Source organism: Triturus cristatus, chromosome 9 (genome assembly GCF_964204655.1).
Source record: "Triturus cristatus chromosome 9, aTriCri1.1, whole genome shotgun sequence".
In the NCBI taxonomy this organism is placed as follows: Eukaryota; Metazoa; Chordata; class Amphibia; order Caudata; family Salamandridae; genus Triturus; species Triturus cristatus.
In genome coordinates, this window is record NC_140592.1 from 377,242,829 (window position 1) to 377,266,553 (window position 23,725).

General features: G+C 44.2%; 1 protein-coding gene across 3 annotated transcripts in view; it reads left to right on the plus strand.

Moving 5' to 3' along the window:
* Positions 1-23,725, plus strand: part of LOC146797986 (uncharacterized) — a 284,680-nt gene that overhangs the window by 13,799 nt on the left and 247,156 nt on the right. Inside the window, exon 2 of one of the 3 annotated variants that reach the window (XR_014968578.1) lies at positions 10,897-11,014. The exons of 1 other annotated variant lie outside the window; for it this stretch is intronic. The gene's annotated coding sequence lies outside the window, so the exon portion shown is untranslated. Of the gene's footprint in view, positions 1-10,896; positions 11,015-23,725 lie in introns of those variants that run through there. One more of the 3 variants, XR_014968579.1, reaches the window with a different exon arrangement.

Consider the following 23,725-nt stretch of genomic DNA (forward strand, 5'->3'; position numbering starts at 1 on the left):
TCGTGGGGGGACATTCTTCCATTTCGTGACCTGTTGGCAATGCCAGGGATTGTACCGCATTGTAGTTTAATATTTTCTTGCAGTTTTGAGTAGATTGCTTTACATTCATGAGCCACTCCGCGATTGAACATAATCTACTTCCTGAGTTCAATGGTGCATGGCCTCACAGGTCTACATATTCTGTCCCTCTGTTCTAGAGAGTTATACACTACATACACTCTTGTGGTCATTCCCGCAGGATTACTAGTTTCCTGGTATTGAGCTCTTCCGTTTTCTCAAGAGAAAAAATCTGCATGGATATGAGATCTCTGAGGTTCAGTGGTTCCAATGTTAGAAGCTAAACTTTGAGTATCAGAAGGTATTGCCGACACATTTCTGTGCCCATTCTCGTATTTATATGAGTTTGAACGTTATTGTAAAACTTCTAGTACCAGAAGGCCCTACAGACGCTGATGTTCGCGTCATCGAGACGCGCGTCTATTTACATGCGCTAGACACCAGCGCCGGTGCATCCCCGTCCAGCTCATTCCAGACGGAGGTACCGACGGATGGGTAAGCGCTGAGTAGATGCGGCGTGTTTGTTTGTTTCTATACCTTTGCTTGACACTCCAGTAGTCGAGTCTTAGAGTGAGTATACATTATCAACGAAACACTAGTTCCGCGATAGCCACTCCTGTTGCCCAATTTCAATACCACAGTGAGTTCTGACTTTGTTTCTGAATTTGACTTTGAGGCACATTTAGCGGCGCTTCTGTGTTTGTAACAATAATACGAGCGCTTTCGTAATTTGGCTTATTACATCTATAGCCAAGACTATAAAAAAATGTTTTTACTAATAAGTCATTTGTTTGTTCTTAGCCATGTTCCTATCGTTAGGACAATAGCGTAGAGATTTTATTTTATCTGACCAGCAATTTTTGCTTGGTATGTACAACATTACACCCGTTTATTCTGATACAGAGCGGGGCCTCTTTCATCTGAGCGGATGCCAGGTGGGGTGAGGCGTGACCCCCTACATTGAGGGGTAAGCATTTTTCCAATTAAGTTTTTCTTGTTGGTGATATCAAGTTGGGTATTTAAACTGATTTGTTATAATTTTTGACACAAGTTAGTTAGTTAAACTAACAATGAGAGCTTTTTAAACGCTATAAGTATTTTCACATGATTATTGAGAAAAAGCTTGTGAACCACGTTGTTGTTCTCCATCACAATCTCTGTAATTTACAATTGTTTTCTGTTTTAGGATTTACTAATTACTCCACGTACATTCGGGAGTGTTTCAATACTTCCATTCAAGTAGGTCGTATCTTTCTTCTTTTTTTGTTTGGATTATTACACCAATTAGCAGTAGCTTGTAGATCTGGTCCTGACGAAAGCCTGATTGCTATTCAATCATTATGGCTGAAACATGTAGACCATCTTTGGGACAATAGCAGTTATTATTTCAAACTGCTTCCTGCACTGTTTTTAACTACATCACTTGGTCAGTCATGAATAAATTGTGGGACTGACCTAGTAGTTGTTTTTAACATTTGCACTCACTTTGTTTGTTTTTTTGCACTGCTTCAAGACCATTTGCCACTTTCAATCATATGTTAGCGACATCATACCATACCAGGGCTTGTGAATTCTGTGAACCTGATTGCCTTCCCCTGGTTCCATACACCACACGTGTCTCTAGCACTAGAGTTGTGTGTATGGTTGAATCCCATATGATGATATGCGCTATTCATAGTGGCTGATGGGATTCAATATCGATGGTATTATTCACAACTGTGCTTTTTCCTCCCTTTTAAGCGTTGTTTATTGCAATATTTGGATCCTATCTTTTGACCCTGGTTATTTTTTGGTTGTTATTACATGTAAGGTTAAGGGATTAGTAACCATTGGGTCAGTAAATGTAATTCCCTTTGGCCCTCTCTCAAAATTTATTGTTGGTATAGCATTTTATACATATACATTTAAAGCACATTACATTTAACATTTGTTTCTCTATAGAAAAACAAATATTCCTTACTAAGGAGACTTTGATCCAAGTAGTCATAGCTCTAGTTTTGTCTAGATTAGATTACGCAAACTCAATTTACTTGGGCCTTCCTAAAATCCTCCTGCGCAGGCTCCAGCTAATTCAAAACCAGGCTGCTCAGCTGATATACACCTTGCCCAAACATTGCCACATCTCCAGGCAACGATGGACCTTCATTGGCCGCCAGTTGCACAGAGATCCATGTTTAAAGCATGCTGTATGGCTTTTAAGTCCCTCTACCTGAATTACTCTACTTTCCTAAAGTCTAGGATCACAAAATACCGCCCAACCAGAGCTTTAAGAGATAGCAACTTGCACCTCTTGACAACTCCGCCTTTTGAAAAACACAAAGGATCGGAGGGTGTAGGTTCGCCGTTATTGCCCCTCGTGTATGGAATAGCCTGCCTTTGGACCTAAGGTTCTCCTTGGATCTTGCTACATTCAGGAAACTCGTGAAAACACTGCTTTTTAGACAGGCTTACCGCTAAGGGAGGTTGAAGTTGACTTGCTACCTAGCGCCAAGAGACCATCTGGTGGATGTGCGCTTTATAAATGGACAGTAACATAACATAACATAACATTGTTCCTCTTAGAGAAATACCTTTCTTTACACAAGTGTTTCCCAAACTGTGGGTCCCGAGCTGATTTTTGGTGTGTCACGAAAGTCCAAGATATAAATAAAGACGCCTTTGACAAAGTGCTGCCATGGCGATTGGTGTTCACAAACTCGTCTCACCATGCAGTCTGAGAAATAAAAGTAAAGTGAATTATGTGACAATCTTGCTATGGTACAGAGTGTGAATGGAAAGGCTGTAGGATGTCGTTTTTGTAACAAACAGCAAAATGTAAACACCTGTAAACAAACTGTGCACATTTAGCAGATAGGAAAGCAAAAATTAAAAACATTTTTTGTAATTCTGAAGCAAAGAATTTAATATGATCAAAACAAATCAAGACACTTTACTTGGTGATGCAGAAAATTATTCACTGAAACCCAGTTCCATACATTAACTTTTGTGTGCAATATAGCTTTATCAGTAAAACTGTATGTTTGTGCAAATTTAGTGACCATTCCAATCGAAAATATTCTGTCTGTAAAATACAGTGCGCTTCCATATGATGCTTTAGTTAAATTTAAAAAAGCGTCTGCCTCATGGCCAATAAAGCTAGGTGGATTGCGAAAGTTTGTCATGCTCAAAAGTTTGGGAAGCACTACTCTACACACTTGTTAATGTTCTCTCACTATTCTGTTTCATGTACGCAATTGAACAGGAGAATACATGTTTGTGTTTCAATGGTAAGAAATAACCTGTATGGGTTATTTAAGTTTCCAGAAGCATATTATTTTGTATGTGCTCGCTAACCCTTTCCTGGAACCTCTCTCCAAAATGCCATAATTCCTGCCCCTTCTTCTGGGTGCAGCTGATCCATCCAACTAGCAGGTTTTCCATGTTTTCACGTGACTTCTGCAAAAGTACAATTCACGAACCAGAACTGTCATTTTGCATTTATCAAGTGACTTCTTATTCATCTAAGGGCCTTATTACGACAAAGGCCATCCATTGGACCGCCGTGGTGGTGGTGGTGGTGGTCTGTGGACCGCCACGCTGGCGTTCCACCTGTCATATCCTGACTATGGCGGTCGGACCACCACTGCTAACGCTGGGGATCCGCGATGCCTCGGCGGCGGCGCAGTGTTGTGAGGCCGCAATATGACTCCGTTAAGCATATTACGAGCTTCCTCACCTCCACAGTTTTCATGAAATCTTTTGGGATAAGGAAACTAAGGAGGCCCTACAGGGACCCCTGTTGCCTCTGTGCCAGGGGATGCATGCAAGAGGGCATATGGTGTGCGTGTGCCCCCTTGCTTGCATGAAACCCCAGTTCCTGCACGGCATGGACTTCACAGTCCATGCCGTGCAGGAACGTGCAATGGTGTTTTCATTACTGTGCCTTGCTAAGGCTCACATATATGAACATTAGACAGGCACCTCGTGGGCCAGCCGCAGCAGGACTACCCGACCTAGATTCCAGTTGGAATCCAGCAGGCAGTCTCCTTATTGGTTTGGAGGTCTTGGAGCAAGACGCTGGCATGGCGGCCTGCTCCAAGACTACCAAACACATAATAAGGCTTAAGTCAAAATGGGTCCGCTATACCTTTGGAAATCCGGCCCATTGTGTTCACTTTACGACCCATTGACCCCAACATCTTGGTGAACACTGATTTTCACCTTAGCATGGTCAACTATAACTCTTTCAGATGATAGAGTGTGTGGTGTATTCAGACATTTCCACAGCAAAGCAATTTTCCATATTGCCAGTAGGAAAGGTAGCTCTACCAATGGGCCCAAATAGCCTATTGTTTCATCTATGGACTGAGAGATCCAATAATGCTTTTTGCTGATGCTAGCACAATGTGAAGCAGTGCAGCTAGGCAGCAGTGATGTATCTTCAACAGCAAAAGGTGTCCTGAACAGGAAAGGTGACTTTTCACATTGCCAATTTTACTTTGCATTAATTTGTATCAAAGGGGTGTTTCCTGGGCAGATCTGCGCAACTCCCAAAGGTTTTGAAATAAATCCCGATCTCCTAAGATAACCTGTCCAGACTTTCCATCAAAATTTGATGTTTGGTGGAAAGAGGCAGAAACAATAGGGAATGCATTGACTTTCCCCAGAAACTGATGCACTAAATGTGTGCAGCAGTGCAGAGCACGTATTCAGCACGCCTGACCTTCTGCGGTTGTCTATGCATTGGAATTGGTACTGGAAGAGTACGCTTCCAGAATAAATCCTGTGCTGGACGAGCCTTAGTGTGAAGATGGATGTCACAAAAGGAAGCCTGTTGGTGCTTCCACGTAGAGGATGACACCAGCAGGAGGCAAATCTTAGCTCCTGATTTAGATTTTAGCGGTAATGGCTCAGCAGTCATGTTTTCAACGGATACCCCGTCCAACTACTAGGCGGTCTGCCCGCTCTATTTCGATGCTGGTGGTTCGACGTACGAAAGACCATCCGAGTGCCCCTGACTCCGTCAGGTATGTTCACCTGCATCAACGGCGCCATGGACAAAAGCGGCTGTCGGGCTGGTCACGATGTGCCTTCCCCCCGACGTGACCGTGGCGGTAAAACCTCCACACTTGATTTGGCAGTTTGGAAGGGAAATAAGGCAGAAACTCACCTTTTCTCACTTTCACACTTCCTTTTCCGCCATCGACCCGATCTTCCAAGTCCTGCCTCTGCTGCTTGATGCTGAACAAAATCAACAGTCGTGGACTGAATCGACGGTAAGCTCCACTTATACTTGTTACTTTTTGAGTAGTCTGTTAACATTTGCACTGGACTCGTGCATTTTTAAATCTCTCTTGCAAGCATTAGCATACCAATGTGCAATGCATATGTCTGTAATGTTGACGTTTAAGAAATTTAAGGAAACACATCTGTATGATCACATTATATGTATGAATGTGGTGCAAGCTGCCTTAAAAAATGGACACTTGATTTTTGTACCGTACTATGCTATACTAAAACATGCAATAAAAAGAGTTTTTTTAAAAATGGACACTTGCAGAAAAAAGGGTATCAATCAAAAAGTGACCATAAATGTGTTTTTAAATACATTAAAAAAATTGTCAAATTAAAAACAGATGGATTACACATCCTTGGGATAAGTGCAATGTAGCAAGAATTTGCACTAGACTAGGTGTAATCTTTATCTTTACCTTATTAATTACCAGTAAAATCAATGTCTGTCCTAAATTTGAATAATTGAACATATTCATCCATGTACGTTTTCCCCTTGTCTAGTGCAAGTCCTGTTTTATATCCAATTTCAATTCTCCCATTATTTTATAAGGTGTAATCTATATGTGTTCATTCCTATCAGTAATCAAGGTGAAACAAACACACCTGTAGTTGCACTTCAAAAAATAAATGTAGATTTCTATTTGTTGGTGCAAGTGTCCATTATCATGATGTATGCCTTCACCTATTTAAATGACCATCACATACTATTTTAACCAGTGTATGCACTTAACAATGCAGACATTAAAAACATATGTTGTATTTTCTGCCATAATGGTAAATAAAAATATGTACTTCACATTTTAGTCAAAACATTTCTAGGAATCAAACAATTGCAAATGAAAATGAATGGCAGGATAAACTTGGTGAAAAGAAAATTAGAGACTTATTCAAACAATGAGATACAGCTCTCAAAATAAATCCAAACCAAATGCCTGTCCATGACAATATAAAAAAGTCCACAGCACTGTTGTGGCACTGTTATGTTATGTTATGTTAAAGAGCATTTTTACAGCGCAGGTACACCATCAGGTCTCTTGGCGCTGGATTACGAAGTCACTGGTTGAGAAAGTCCATGTCTAACTGTAAAAAGCCAAGTTTTCAGCTTTTACCTAAAACTCATGTGGTCAGTTTCTTGTCTCATAGTGGTAGGCAGAGAGTTCCAGTATTGGGGTCCCTGTATTGAGAAACACGACCCTCTGTCCATTTGCGTGTGAATCTAGGGACCACCAATAGATTCATATGCATAGATCTTAGGGTGTGCTGTGGGGAATATCTGTGAATACTAGAGGATATGTACTTGGGAATTTGTTCATCTTAGTTTTATCAGAACAACCGTCCGTACAAAGGTATGTGTCATTTCAACAGAAATTGCAGATGAGCCAAGCTCACCCGCCTTATCGCCCTGCAACTTGGCGGGTTGCGTAAGTCTGTCAGTAAAAAAATGTGGGTTGGGGTTCCAAAGTTTTTGAGAAACACTGGGTTACAGCACAGACGCTACATTCATGGGACATCCTGCATTCTCACAATTTAAGCAAAGTGGTAGGGGCCTGGGGGGAAGGTACAACAACTTTGGAACACAAGGTCCAAACCTTTGTCGTGTGGACCAAGGACCAGGGCAAGAGTAATTTCTGGGTCCCATGCCACATGGCTGCAGTGAGTCATTGCGCCAGGCTCATGGGCCAGCAGGATCCTACTAAGTCATTCACCATCAGGGCAGCGCTGAAGGAATGGGCAAGAGGGCAAACACGAATTCCAGACTCCAGGTCACCCATCGAATTCAGAACATTACACGACATGAATGAAGTAGTACACAGGGCCACCCTTTCTCCTTTTGAAGCCATCCTCATCTCAGCGGCTTTCAGTTGGGCATTCTTTGGGGCCTTGAGAATAAGTGAATTAGTGGCCAGGTCGAAGAAGGATGGGTCTGGGGATGCCATAGGGGAACAGGATACCATGCTCACAGGAGAATCCCATTGAATTCATGTGAAGAGGTTCAAAAACGGAACTGGCTCGGCGGGAAAAGGTGATCTGGCTACATTTACTGGGAGATAAAAGGTACTGCCCTGTTGGCTTGGTCGCTGATTACCCAGTCCTTCGTCTCGCCGCAAGTGGCTACTTGTTCATTCATGCTGACCGAACGCCCCTTACCAAGTTTCAGGTGGAACAAGTCATGAAGTCTTGCTTGGTATTGTCAGGTAATGCTGGGCCTGGTAAGCGCTTTTGCAGCCATTCCTTTAGGATAGGAGTGGCTACCTCAGCATTCAAGGTTGGCCTGGCGTCAAACCGCATCAAGCCGGGGGGCGGTGGGAGTCTCAGTGATACAAACGCTTCATCCGCCCGGGAATTCAGACAAGGGCGGGTGCCTCTGAGCAGCAGGAGCCTGGCAGTTATGTTCTATGTGTTTGCAGTGTGGTTTTAGAGCATATCATTTTCAGTTATGCTTAGTAATTGTTTGCCAATTGTGTGCTGTGTTTTTCAATAAAAGGTGTTTGCAACTCTGCATTTCTTTATTTTGCCAGGATCAAAGGTGTGGGTGTTCGGCCACTCAGGCATCGCTAGGGTGGCGCAACGGGCAGAAAGCAGGAGTTGTAAGCATGGGTTTCCCCGCTCTAAGATAGTCTTGTTGGGGTTTCCAGGCATGCGATGGCACAGCTTGCTTAAGAACCTGCGGCACATACTAGCAGGAGACAGATTCCCTCCCAACATTTTGGTCATCCACCAGGGAAGCAATGACCTGACTTTCATGGGTAGAAAGGCTCTGCTTCAGGCTATGAAAGCCACTATGAGTGAGTTAAGTAATCAGTTAGGCCCATGCGAGTTATGGTGGTCTGAGATCATTCTACGACTGGTCTGGCACAGGGCCAGGTCAGGAGAGGCCGTTGTAATTTCACGCAGGAGAGTAAACAGCGCCATGCGTAAATTCACTGATCAGAGGGGTTTTGGCTTTATCAGACAGGGACACTGACATGCCAAGACCACAGGGTGTTTTGATGAGGATGGGGTTCACCAGTCTAGAGTGAGCATGGACCTGTTCCGGATGGGCCTGGGCTACGCCCTAGAGTCAGCAGGGTGTAAGTAAGAAAGGTGCCTGCCTTGGTGGGGGGCCCTGGATGTGACCGGTGCCACACCCAGAGCTATGGCGGAGTTGCAGGGTGATCCAGAGGCTGAATGGTACTTAGGCGTACCTTCTTCAGAAGCACAAGAAGGGTGCAAATGTCAAACAACCCCAGGAGTACTTACGGCAGGACCCTGGAGGAACGAGGCACCCCGCTAGTCCTTCGGGCGGTTGTAAACCTGAGCAACCCGGGCTTGCCTGGACACGCTCTGCCCCTAAAAGGGCGTGAGTAAAAGGGTGGACTGGTGGTCCATGGTATGTAAGGGGGTTAGTCCCCAAAATGGTTAGCACCGATTGGTTTGGCCACGGTGCAGTGACTCATCAGGTGGGCAGGGCAGCTTAGGGGAGTCACTGCTGCCTGACCTTGGATCGCCCGTTAGTTGACCCACCATGTTAGCATATTTCTTGTATGAAATAAACCTGCAGCAATATTTTCTCCAACTATTTCTGCATCTTGTGTGTTTCTTTATTATGAGATTGCTATGTTGTGCGGGTTGGGTGAGTTGGCAATATTGGCACTAAGGCCTATGCAGCCATTTCCCTTTTCGGGGGTGGAAGGCTTGTACGTCCCCGCCCAAAACTCCCCAATCTACAAACAGAAGTTAAAAAGGAACAGAAACATAGTAAACAAGTCCTCATTGGAGACCATGTGGGGCTTGGTACCGGTACTACCCATGGTCCATGAAGGCTGGGGCCAGTCATCAGGACATAGTGACTTCCCCACTGTCACCATCCCACATGACAAGCAAGCATTTTAGTGAGACAGTTCACCTCAGTCATTTAAATACTGTGAGCAACATACAATAGGAGCTATACCAAGTCATCTGCATTTTCGCAGGTGTGTCTGCCACAGCAGATCTCAGGCCTGACTCCTCAGCAGTCGAGTCAACGTTTTCAGGGCCCTAGATATCCCCATCATGCTCCCTGTGGCTGGAAAGTAGCAAGGAGGCCTGACAGGTGGAGGGCGAGTAGCGGTCAGTAGTGAAGGTGTTCAGTGCAGCTAATGCCACTGATGGGACCCACACTCGGACTAAGCACCAATCAGCAGTCCTGCCAAGCAGCAGTAAAAGACCTGTGCTCAGGTATCAGTGGGGACAGTCCCAGATTAGTGTCCATGTGTGTCGCACTGCGCAGAAGCCCCACCATCAGGAGCACCAGCAGGACTCACGGCACCCTCACGTGACCTCAGGAGGCAAGAGGAGTCCCTTGGTTCCATCTGTTGGCTGTTACATGTAAATCAGTGGGGCCCGGTAGCACAGTCCAACAATTGCTCAAGAGAAGGTGGTATGATCCCCCGCAGTCCCAAGGCTGCTGCATCTCAGCATCCATAAAGGAAGGAGTACATCAGGTAACTGATACTCATCCACATCCAGGCGAGGCACCAGTAGGGTCATCTGCGCCATAGCGTACAGAAGACAATTGGGGGCCCGCTCTAGGTGCATCACAGAGCTTCCATCACTGGTGCGAGCCTCTCCACAAACCCACTTCCCGGCGCGATACCTCTGGCGAACATACCCCGCCTCATAATAGGAACAGCACCAACCCAGTATGGCCTCACTTCCACGGCCTCAGAAGGCCCAGCACGATGGTCCTGCCACCGATCTCAGCCCAATGTTGTTAAGTGTGCACTGGCTGTATAAGTGTCGTGTCACACAGGCTGATTCCTTGCTGCAGGCGGGGAAGCGCTTTATATGGATATAAATCAAGTGACCAGTGTCCCATGCGGGCACCGTCTGTGCTCCTAAATCACCCAGCGCAATCTTGCTGGGGAGCCAATTGGCAGCTTTGGAGCACAGTGAAGTGCAGTCTTGCAGTGAGGAAGGAGGCAGGGTTGAAGCTGGCCTCAAATGCGTTTGGCATCGTGAAGTGCGGACGCCACTCTGACGTGCTTGTGATCTCCGAGCTATGAGTCGCAGAGGGGGTAGTCAGCCCCAGCGGACCACGGTGGCCCTGCTCCTTCTCAGTCAGGACGGGGGGCTGAACGCAGGCGGCCGTCGGCAACGGGGCCATCCAACACGTGGAGTTGAGCCCTCCAGCAGCACTCAAGCACCTCACCCCTTCTGGGTAGATGTCTGCCAATAACGGAGGCAGTCATCAGACTGTTGGACCTCGTTGGGCCAGAATAATAGCATAGCCCAAATGGAGCTCATTGAAAGAGCGTCTGATGCGGTCTCCAACTTGGCCACCCTTCCATGAAATGAAATGTTAAACCAACTTTTAATGAAATGAGGACGAAAGTCTGTGCAGGACATTTTTTTAGAAAGGCCAAGTACAGTGACAACCGGAGCAAAGATGTTTGCTGATCAAAGTTTTGACACATTGACTACTGTGTTCATTAGCATTATACATCTTTGATTGTTCTTAGAAAACAATTCCTCAAATATATTCATCTGTAGGGTCTCTATTTTGTAAGGCCATTTAATGAACCTTTTTGTTTTGATCTGTTTTAGGACCCTTCACCATATCATCTTCATTTGGACATTTCAAAGTTGTTACATTTGTAGTTATATGCTGCTGTTGCAAAATGCAAAAGGAATTTGGATTCCCTGTGGAAGACACACATAGACGGTATGTGTACTTATCTTGTACTGAGACAACTTGCACAGTGATTTAATGGAAGTATTCAAGATTGCACTTGACTTTTTTACTGTTGAATTTTGGTACCAAGCAAAAATGTGCTGCTTGATTTGTCCTAACCACATGTGTTAATGAACCAAAAGCAAAGTCATCTCCCTTCACATTGGCAAAATGCTCATTTTGTGTTAAGTGTATGAACACGTTGATGTGTCTCATCATTGTAGAAAGAACGTCTTGTAGCACACCACTTAAAGTTGGTTGTGACATTTCCCCAAATACTGCAACAGTGTATTGGAATGAACGTGTGTCCACAAGATTGAGTACTGCCAGGATTTTGGACTATTGGTGTTATTGTTGTGCTACAGTGTTGTGAAGCAGATCTGGCTCCAGCTGATTATATAATTGAATAATAGTTTGCCTACTGAATCTGATTGTTTTGATGATATCCCCTTCTTCTATGGAGGCAAGGTGTGGAACTGGAAATGTAAAACATGGCACTGAGTATTAGCGTTATGTATGGTGTTAGAAATGGGGTTTCTGGTTGGCTAGGGTATCTTATATATTCATGACCAAACAACAAAATCAAATTAATATCATGAGTTATTCACTTGCTATAAAGAGAGAGTACTTTAACATTCAGTTAGGTGCAGATTATGGGGATCTAGCAGCCAGTGCACTTTTATGGAGGTAATTATGGTGATATGGTAGGTCACTGCAAGAAGCGCAATGTAGCACATTGGAAACCCTTCGGTTCGAAGTGAGAGAACGAAAAGTTTTTCCTGAAGTATAGTAGTGCTACTGGGTCAGGAAGTGTTTCTAAAAAGCAGGCAATGGCTTATCCAACAGATTGTGTCAGTCAGCAAATTGCGGGGGGCTCCCTTTAAGGGAGTTATGGTGCTGTCTCTTCGCTTCCACAACAGTGCTGTCTCTGCTGCGGGGTGGCATTGACGCGGCCTCATGGGGACCGGAATGACCCAGGAAGTTCCGGCAATACTGCCACGGGCAGGGCTAGCACTTGGGGAACACTTGAGACTCATCTGCCCTGTGGTCTTCTTGACCGGTCGAGGAGTCCTCCAGCTGGTACCCTTACCCAGGCAGGCAGAACACCATGTGGTGTCTCAATGAACCTTCTCACCAAGCTGACCAAACCACAGATTGCGCAGATGCTACCATGCGGGGCAGTGCAACTGCAGTGAGCCTTGTGGGTGACAGTTCCTTTTACTTTTGTTGGGGACACTGGCCAGTCGCAGATGTGGGGCACTCCCTGGGAGAAATCACAATACTCTGCGGACTGTGCCCACATTGATCATTGGCATCTCACGGGGTCAAGATCACAGGCGCAGGTGGGGCTGGAGGTGGGACTCGGCTCTCACAGGGTCAGCGGGACCTGCAGAGAAAGTAGAGATTGCAGGAATCCTGCCGCAGCGTGGCGTATAGATGAAGGCGAGAGCCAGCAGCCCTCAGCGCTTCTCGCTGATGGCGATAGGAACAGGAGCGCTTAGGACCCCCAGCGAGGCAATCCCAATGCAGTGAGTGTGGTGCAGGGCTCAATGAAGCACTGCATTTGAGTCCTTTAAAGATGACCACGCATGCTCCTGTGATTTGGAGCACACAAAAAAGCAGCAGTAAAACACGAGGTCCTTGATGTCCAGGGGACCTCTGAGACAAACCAGAACAAGCCTGACAAGCCCTAGGAGTTCTTGGGGTGTTTGGATGAAGACAGCAGGATCCTTCCGCCCTCACTGCAGAGGCAGCAAGCAGCAGGCCAACACAGCAGACCCCAGTGCAAAGTAGCAGTCCCTCCTGACAACACAGCAATCAGCTTGTGGCAAGCCAACACAGCAGAGCAGTGGCAAAGCAGCAAGCCCTCCTGGCAGCATAGCTCCTCTTAGTTGCAGTCTCCTCAGGACCCCAATGTGAACTTGTTGGGGGTCATGGGGTGCTCAGAGATTCAGTACATATACCAAAATGTGTCTTTGAAGTGGGGGAGACAACAAATGAGGCCTTTGATCCTCACAAGGTCCCTGCCCTTCCTTCTCTGGCTCCAGACGAACTACAGGGGAGGATGCAGCTCTTTGTGTGGGGGGCAGGCACAGACCCCTTCAGGGGCAGGTGTCAGCCCCTTCCTCCTAATCTACCACAGGAAAGCCCATCAGCCCTGGCGATGAGCCATCAGGATGCAAATGTCACACAAAAACAGTACAAAATCCTTGGGTCTATACAAAAAAACAATATAAATGTGTGGCAAGCCACTACCAGAAATTTACAGAACTATCAACACAGAACCACTGGCTATACCCCACAGCAATAATTGTGGTCACTTCCCTCACTCACCAAAGGTGACATGCTTCATCATATGGGATTCTCCTCTCAAAGGAAAAACCTAGTTTCTTTGAGGGCTACAACCCCCTCTCTGAGAGGGAGGAGCTCAGGGATGTTTTCAGATATTAGTAGGATGTTCTAAATCCACATATGAAGAGAAAACCGTGTGAGTGAGGGCGCAGCGCAAAGCAAAAACAAGTGTGAAGGAAGTGAAACTAAAACTGGCAAGGGAGCGTAAAAAGGTATTCTTTATTCCAATACACCCACTGCCAGGATTAAAAGACCAGCGGTATGGATTTAAACCGCATTGGTGGGATGGAAAATAGTGGTCAATGCAAATGTCACACCCCAGCTCCCTTTATGTGACTGTCTAGCTGGAATGCACAAAGCCCAGCTATCACCCTAACCCAGATGTGTATTCAGAGACAGGCAGAGGTACAGAAAGATTAAAGCAAGAAAATGCCAACTTTCTAAAAAGTGACATTTTCAGACCTGCAATTTAAAAAACAACTTTACTAAAAGATGTGTTTTGAAATTGTGAGTCCAGAGACACCAAACTCCAATTTTCTATCTGCTCACAATGGAAAGTTACACTTTGAAGAAGTTTTAAAGCAATCCCCATGTTAACCTATAGGAGAGATAGGCCTTGCAGTAGTGAAAACAAATTTAGCAGTTTTTCACTACCAGGACATGTAAAACTCAAAAGTATCTGCCCTACCTTTAAAAAACACTGTACCCTGCCCATGGGGTTGCCTTGGGCCTACCTTATGGGTGACTTATATGTAATAAAAGGGAAGGTTTCAGCCTGGCAAGTAGCTTAACTTGCCAGGTCGAAATGGCAGTTTAAAACTGCACAAACATGCCCTGCAGTGGCAGGCTTGAGCCATGTTTAAAGGGCTACTGAGTGGGTGGCACAATCAGTGGTGCAGGCCCACTAGTAGCATTTAATGTACAGGCCCTGGGCAACTATAGTGCACTTTACTAGGGATTTACAATTAAATTAAATATGCCAATTGTGGTTAGGCCAATGTTACAATGTTTAAACTACAGAGCATATGTACTTTAGCACTGGCTACAATTCTGTTGTCATAGTAGACATTTGTTAGAAACATTATCTACTTGCAATCATTCATAAAAAAATAACCTTTTGTTTACATTTTAAAATGTATGTTGGAAGGCAAAACAATTGAATCAACACAGGAAATAACTTCAGCACCAGCCTTTAACTTAGTTATTTATTAAATAAAGCCAAATAAACTAAAACTGGACCAAAAAGAAAACTCAAAAAAGGAAAAATCAATCATGGTGAATGAAACCTTAATTGTTGAGCCAAAATTGTGTGTAATCCAGTGCCCAAAATACAAAAGGGAAATGTGTCCAGAAAATGGTCAACAGAGTGAATGGCAGTTACACACTGGAGGAAATTATGTTATGTGTCTCTTGGTGGTGGTGGGATGGTAGTCTTGCCATCCTCTCCACGTGGTCTGGTTGAACATGTGCTCCTGCGGGGGGCTGGTGGATTCACAGTTGCAGGGACTGTGGTGGGTGTAGGTGTTGCCTCTTGTGGCAAGGCCTCCCTTTCTGAGGTAGTTGGGCCAGATGTAGTAGGACCTCAGAAAGGGGAAGATGGTGCTGGGAAAGCCCTGCACATATGAGTGCACATGTCCTGCAGCACCCGAGACAGGGATCCCAAATTGGAGTTTAGATTCTACATCTGTACATTTTGCTCCCTCTGCAACTGCTTCATGTCCCGGAGCTCTGTAAGGACCTGGCCCATGATGTCTTGGGACTGATGAAATGATTCCAAGACTTGGTCGATGGTGACCAGGGTGACAGTGAACTCATTGGCGTCACTATGCTGGCCCACATATTCCCTCCAACTAACCCTCCCCCACTACTGTGTGCCCTTGCCTAGTGTGCCCCATCCCACTGATTCCTGGATGAACTGGAGGTGGTGGTGGTGTTGTCTCAACAGCAACGAGGACTGGGGGGCACAAGATCGGTGTGCTGTTGCTTTTGGACACAGGAAGTGGAGGTATACGTAGGCTGAGCTGTTGTAACAGCTGGGGTGGGAGTAATAGGTGTGGGCCAAGTGAGACTCCCTGGACCTGTCTACCCAGGCAGACCAGATTTACCAGGCTGATCCTCTTCATCCAGACATTCAGGAGTGGAGTTCTCATTGGAGGCTTGATCCTGGGCAGGAGTGGAGGTATCCTGGGTGACTGATGTTTGGACACATGCTCCGACTGTTGGACCTATTATGAATGGAAAAAAATAATATTTGGTAGAAGTGTGGATTACACATACAATGAATTCTAAGCAAACGAAAGTAGCAACCTAAAGGGAAAAGGAATGGAATATCATGATTAGACCTTTCAGTGGAAATGTAATTAATTACTCAAACAGTTTATAATTCATACAAAATGACTTCAAATAAACAGATAAGAAGATGTCCTGGAATGTGAGATTAACCATTCCAAGGCCTAGCAGGCTAAAGAAATAAACATTTACACAACTTAGAGGGCTGTTCAGCATTTGTTATCATATGAACAGTGTTGAGTTAAGTTTTCACATATGCCACTTATATTCAGCATACACATTTATGTGGTTCAACAAACTTTGATTTGTGAAACTAATGACATCAATTCAATTACATGACAAAAATTTGACAACATACACAATTCTACACAAACAATTTCCGAAGAGAACATTTAATAGAGATTAGTCAATGACTTACACTTTACCATAAGTCAACATATGATAGAAAAGGGAGAATGAGCAAAATTTAATGACAATATTATTTTCACAAAAACTGAGAAAGTAGTTGTAGTAATTTTGATGAAACATTCACTACACTTGCAAAATTGTAACTTGAACATACTTTGTGAAAATCTGCTGTAAGGAGAGAACATACATTTACTAGGTGGAACATATATTTGTTATTTGGAGTGCAAACACTTACACGCACCATAACATCATGTGAAATGTGAAGGCTAATCAAACCAGTTATCTTAAATACAACTCAATACATTCAAACAAACAAGCCAAACAAGATGTTACTATATTACAACTCAATACATTCAAACATACAAACAAGCCAAACAAGATGTTACTATATATTTAGGTTTGTATGTAAAAATAAATTGTGTAGCAAACAGGACATTTAGGTAAAGTGACATATAGAAATTATAACTTACCAGTCTCCACTCTACCCGGGATTCCTGTCAAGCCTTCAGGATGTTGGATCTGCAAGGGCTTCTCTTCCCAGGCAAAGAGTTGTAAGGGGGGGCCTAGGAGAACCACCAGCAGTCCGCTGGGCCTCCAGGTGAATGCTTGGAGGCCAGGGAATGCACTCTCCTCCGTAGGTTGTTCCACCTCTTCCTGATTTCCTTCTGTGTGCACAGGTTGTTTGCTACAGCATTCACTCTGTCAACTATTCTGGCCCACATTTGCCTTTTCTGAGATAGGGGTGTATTTTGGGGTTCAGTTCCAAACAATTGTGGCTCTACTGTTATGATTTCATCCACCATGACTGACAGTTCTCCCTCAGTAAAACGTGGGTCTCTCCCTGGCATTATGAAATAATATACATAAATGTTGGGTCTCTCCCTGGCATTATGAAATAATATACATAAATGATTGTAATAACAAAAAATAATAAATAAAAAAAGGAACAAAATTAACAAGTTACAGGGAAACAAAAAAAAACAGACGAGTGAGAAATCGCCGTGGGACAATTTTGTGCTGCTGTGGAATGGTGGAGGATCATGGTCTGAAATGGAGTGAGTGTTTTATAGTGTGGTATGGTGGTGCAAACAATTAGCCAAAACGCGTCGGTTGTGTGATGCCAGCATCCAGCCTACAGCCACAGGAATAGTCCAAAGTTGACCATGTACCAAAACGGATTCACTTTAAGCAGGCTTGGTGCAACCCACCGCCCTGACGGCAGAGAAGTACTACTCGCCAGCAGTGTAGTCCTCCGTCTTGGCAACAGTGAGCTGCGTATGCAGCACTAAAGACTCTGCCGACGCAGACAGAGATTCAGCCTGCACACATCTAAATTCTTTCAGCTTGGCAGAGTACCTGGAAATGCCGCCAAGGCTGGACAACGGTAGTCCCGCCAAGATCTAAATCAGGCCCCTAGTCCCTATATCTGTGCACTATTTGCCCCCTTCATGCAATGCAGCACAGCGTAGCAGCAAGTTTGGATGCTGTGCTGCACTACTTAAAATCTAAGTAAATATGGATCCATGCCTCCGAATTGTATTTATTAGGATTTTTTTTTAGCACTGCACATCCTCATTCATTCACTTCCAGAGCCCCGTGGTTAAGTCAGAGTCTATATTTTGAGGGGAGTGAAGTTAGAATTCTGTTGGGCGAGGAAGACCTGGGTGATACCCTTCAATTCCTACTCCTGTTTTCATAAAAATAAACTGCAGAGGAACAAGAACAATTCTGTTTAAGGATCTTTCAGAAGAGACTGTAGTTTGCTTTAGCTCTCAACTTAATGTCCCGGGGCACTCCACATTCTGGGCCATGAATTTCCAGTGCTCTATTGTAGGATAAACGGTTTGGAGTTGATAAGAGGGCTGTGTTGGGTGCATTGTGGAGTGATAGATGAGGTATTTCACGTTTGGTTCCCAGAAGTTCATATTTACAGTGAAGTGGGCTTTAACTTGATTTTTGCATCCACTGGGAGCCAGTGAAGCACTTTTAGGGATCATTTTATGTGGACACCATTTCTCAGGTTCAACCATATTCAGGTGGCCTTTTTTTGGATGCTTTGCAACATATCATTGATTTACAATAGGAAACCAACAATGTAGAGAAAGCCTATATATAATAGCAAATGGCATATCATTTTGCCTTCCCACACATCTCCTGATTAAAATAGTACTTTGTAAGTGAGGGTGAGCCTATTATCCATGACAGGACAGGAAAGGACTAAAAATGCAACCAAGAAAGAAGCTTGGAATAAGGTTGAATTTTGCAATGTTGATAGCTATTTGAACCTGGGGTCGGCTCATACCTAGGACCTCTTTGAAAAGCACACACTAGATGGTGTGGCTTCTTTAGTTGCCTCCCTATTTAGTTAATTTGCTCTGCAAAAATCAAACTTTGGTTAAAAAAACTGAATTTGCTCACATTTATGTGATGGGAAGTTGTGGACTTTGTGATGAATGGCTAGCAAACACATTTCAAGCTTATTGTATTCTACTGGCCAGTCAAACACCCAGTAAAAGAAACTTAGGATGTACAAATGTATGGTTGTACTATGTTTCCATACAGCCTAGGTGTGAAAGTTGCATACAAACGGTAAGCCCCATGAGCTAACATTTCTCTTTCAATTGCTTTCCAATGTTCCCTGATGCACTGCACCCAGTCTATCACCTGTGGGCACCCCAAACTAATAGAAAAACCATAAATGGCTGATATCCCCTCAATCCTCGGGAGACCAGAGGAACACAAATTGGTGTCACTCCTTGTCAGGGATATTTTTTTGCTTTAGAGAGAGTGGAGGGAACTTATAGGTTTTGGAAAAAAAAATGTAAAATCTGACAAACCTCCTCTTCAGTAAGCCAGTCAATTAGGGAGGAAGCGGGCTGGCACACGCTAGAAACCATTTAATTTGTACATGTTAAAAATAAATATTTGTGGTAACTGTTCATAAAGCTCAGGCACAATACATGTGAACAAGAACAGGTACCCTAAGCTGGCATTTTGCTTTCATTTGCTTTATTAATTTGTCAAAATCACTGTTTACAGTTAATCAGGGAATATAGAAGAACTCAGATGTGGGTCAAGCCTTGGCAGTCATATGGTCCTGCATGAGGGAGACTGAAGAGAATTACAATGTTGTTGAAGAATGTGTTCAGAGTGTTCTACAAGCCAATCAGGGCAAGGGATGTCTGGCCTCCCCCAGCATATTCCTTAGGTTATACAGAATCAGAAAATATGTTTTCTGTATACTTTCCATATAGTCCTGAGTTTGATGTCTATCATCAAATGAACCGTGATTCTGGCACAGTGATCTGTGATGATAATGCAGCAGGCATTTTCCAGAAAACAGACACATATTTGGAATTGCCTGACTCCAGACATTCAGGGCAACATTTTCTTGGTTACCATTTCACAATCCAGATCACCCTGCAGCAATGATATTGCTACCTTACACATAATAGACGATGCCCTGTTGACCACAGAAAAGATGGCCCCTGCATCTTGATATTGCTAACCCTCTACGTTGCCTTCTACACAGCTGAACATTCAACTATCATATGTATCCTGGAGTCTAGAATTTGATTCACTGGTAATGTCCTTCACTGGCTCTCCTCCTAGGTTAGCACCGTACACCAATTTGTTCAAATGGGCACCTCTAGGGCTGAAAAGATCTCTAGCAGGAGTGGAGTTCCCAGGGTTCCATAGTTGTTCCTGTCATCTTCAGCCTCTGTATAGAGCTTCACATGCTCTAATCACAGATAACAGCATCTGAATTCACCAATATATTGATGATACACAACTTGACGGTCTTCTCTGTTTCAGACATTCTATGCAACAAATATTGCCTGAACATCATGTAGACCTGGATGTCCAGTGCCTATCTGAAACTCAATGAAATCAAGAAAGAGTTCTTGTTCTTTGCCTAGGAAAACAAACAAGAAACAGTACCAACCTGGATCAATGCCAAGTACCTTGCCAGCTTTGAACCTCAATTCTTACTAAAAGCTAGGTGCCCGGATGTCACCTGGACACCAACTTCACTCTCAAGGAACACAGTCCTGAAAACACCTAGATGGCTTGTTATCAGCTCTCTCTTCTAAAGCAACAAACAGTTTTTATCAGGAAGGGTTGTAAGTCCTGCTATTCAAGCCCTCGTACTTTTGCATCTGAATGATGGTACTAACCTGCCCCACAGCCTCTTAGACTTCACAATGGCACCCATTATGAGCACACAATATGCTGCAGCATGTCACATCCACGGCTTGAAGAAATATGATCACATCACCCCTATCTTGATGTAACACCATTGGTTCCCCTTGCTAGCCCAAACCATCTTCAAAACCAGATGCATCATTTACCAAGCTATCACAGCCAGCACTCCCACATATCTTGTAGACAAGCTCACCATTGCACCCAGAATCTGGAACAACATCCCTGTATCCATCAGGACTGCTCCATCACAGCTGTAATTTAGGAAAGAGTTGAAAATGCACCTCTTTAAAGAACACAGCTTCACAATGCTTTAGCAGTTTACAAACTAGACATCTCTCTTAACACTATTAGAATGTATGCTTGTCCTTGACCCTGTACATCGCTCCACTGTCTTATGGCTAAGTTTGCACTTTAGAAAATCCGCATACAGACATTTGTACATTTATGCTTGGTCATTTGAGAAATGTAACACAATATTGAACATATCTGTTAAAAAAATCACAATTTTGTTGATTATATCTTCAAGCTGCAATGAAATATAGAGGTGAGGGTTTCACCTATAGGAACCCCTGAATATACTGAAAAGGCATAATTTGCATGGGTACACAAAGAGATCAAAGAGGTACATGTGCTTAAACAACCTAATGCCGATTTTCTAGAAAAATACTCCAGCACAGAGATGCGAAAACACCCCAGCAATTAAAGAGTTAATGAAGATGGCAAGGGTTGCTTTCAATTAAAAATCTATAACTAACTTTAGCTGAAGCAGTATTGAGGGAGGGGCCTATGGCCTTATGCCATCTGTCAAACCATGACAGCCCTGCATATAGAATTGAAGATATCTACACAGAACGCAGCACCCGCCCCCTTCATCCGCTCACCGTCAATCCACAGAATCAAAACAGAAATGCTATACATGGACAAGCTCCAGGTGTGTAACACCATAAGCAAAACTGTGTAAGCACACTTTAAAATTCCACAGCCAGCTGCCTTTAGTGCATCTTGCAGCCACATGCCATACATTTAATAGCATGCTATTATTTAAGGCATGTTTGTTTATTGTTTTCTCATTTTAGACGACAGCCTCTCACAGTATGAGTTATGTGTGTCCCTGGCACATTCATTTGAATGCTTGTTTTTTATGGGCTTTGACTGAATGGCTTATTTTATTGCCCCAGGCCATTGCTTTTGTTTTTGAACCCACTCATGTCTCAGACAAAGTGTTGTTCTCACAATTTTTAGTCTTTTTTTGGAAGAGGGGGGTGGTAACGCTTTATTTTGTGTGGTTTTCATTGTCTTCTTTTGGCTTAGACGTTATGTCCCCTCTCACCACAGCCCCAGGAGTTTGGGCTGCCTCTTTTGGCAGGCGTGCCCCATCTCGAACTTGACTTTCTCCTGTTCCCTCTCTGTTAGGATGAAAATGAAAGATTAGTATATTGTAAGCACTTGAAGGCACACAATGGTTTTCTAAAAAAAATGTAGTTCTGAATAAAGTTAGAAGCATTGCTTCTCGAAAACATTGTGCATGATCTATTCCAAGCTATTAGATAATCCACCCCATGGTGCTGCTACGTCATCAATCCCATCCTCTCCAGCATGGTGTGTCACTCTCCAGTTTTTCATATCTAATGTAAGCACTTTCAAATCATTGAAGTGAAACGCCTATTTCTAACAGAGTTCGTCCTCTCCACAGTCATCTTTAGCTAAAAGGACAGCCCCCTTTTTAAAATTAGAGCCAATTTCCGAAATTGTGTCACTGTTTGTGTTAGGCGTGGCATCCTTGGCGTGGTTTCCCCTGACTTTTTGCCTTTGACCTATTGTTTTACTAACTTCATTTTTGCTGGCTTTAGGACTCTGGGCACTTTACCACTGTTAACCAGTGCTAAAGGGCATGTGCTCTCTGCTTTAAACATAGTAACACTGTCTTATCCACAATAGGCATATTTAATTTACTCATAAGTCCCTAGTAAAGTGCACTACATGTGATCAGGTCCTGTGAATTAAATGCTGCTAGTGGGCCTTCAGCACCGATTGTGCCACCCACTTAAGCAGCCCTGCCAACATGTCTCAGGCCTGCCATTGCAGAGCTTGCGTGTGCAGTTTAAACTGTCATGTCGACCTGGCAAGTGACACCTCTTGCCAGGCCCAAACCTTTCTTTTTAATACATATAAGCGCTGGTGGGGAATGTGGGTGGCGGGGTGGGGTGGGGTAGGGGCAACGGGGGTTTAAAAAACCACTTACCTTTTCCACCGCTTCTCCTCCGTCTTCGCTTCTCTTCTTGACTCCAGTCCGGAAGAAGCTGCAGGAGGCATCCGGGCACATAGGCTCCCATGAGCCAAACACAACGATGCAATGCAGCGTTGTGATTGGTCTGAGCACCGTGGATAGGTGCTCAGATGGGGACTGGGAGCCTGTGCATATTCCCCACCAGCCTGTGCATTACAGCCTGGTGGGGAATATGGAAAGTGTGCATGACTGTTTGTCCGGGCCAAGAGAGCCGACCACCAAGCAGTCATTCCCACTTCAGTGTGCACAAACCACTCCTCCTCCCTGAGCAGGATAACACAGCCCCACATTAACAAAAAATAAAATGATAAGAACCTTATTATCATTTTTTTTTCTCTTTTCACTGCTCTAAGAGCAGTGGGGCGACGCTCCTCCACCTTAGCGGAGGATCCGCCACTGCATATAAGTCACCCCTAAGGCAGGCCCTGTTCAGCCCAAGGGTAGGGTGCAGAGTATTTAAAAGAAGGACATGTATTTTTAGGTTTTACATGTTCTGGTAGTGAAAAACTCTTAATTCGTTTTTCACTACTGCAGAGTCCTACCTCTCACATAGGATAACATTGGGATTACCCTATTACATCTTATAAGTGTAATTTCCAATTGGGAAGAGATGGGACCCCAAGTTTCGTGTTTCTGGAATCACAATTTAAAATCCCAACTTATGGTGAAGTTAGATTTTAAATTAAAATTCTGAAAATGTCATTTTAAGAAAGTTGTCATTTTCTTACTTTGGTGCCTCTGCCTGCCTCCAAATACACGTCTGGGGTAGGTGACAGCTGGGCGTTGTGCATTCCCTCTATACCGCCACACACAAAGGGAGCTTAGGTGTGACTGATGGCTATCCACATCCTAATTAGTCCATTTTGGGCAGGATCAGAGGTAGAATCTGACACTTACCCCTTAATAGGTTGTGTATTGTCCCCCCAAAAGAAGGCAGCATACTCCCCTATAGTGAGTCTGGAGCCAGGGCAGGAAGGGCAGGGACTCTGTGCACTTCAAAGGCCTCTCTTTGAAGTTTCCTCCACATTTAAGGCAGAACTAGTTATAAGTACTGGACCCCATATCACCACCAACTCAGTAAACGTCTGGACCTATGGATACTCTGCCAGGAAAAAGGACAGCTGTGCTGCTCAAAGGACTGTCACTCTGCTGAACTACTG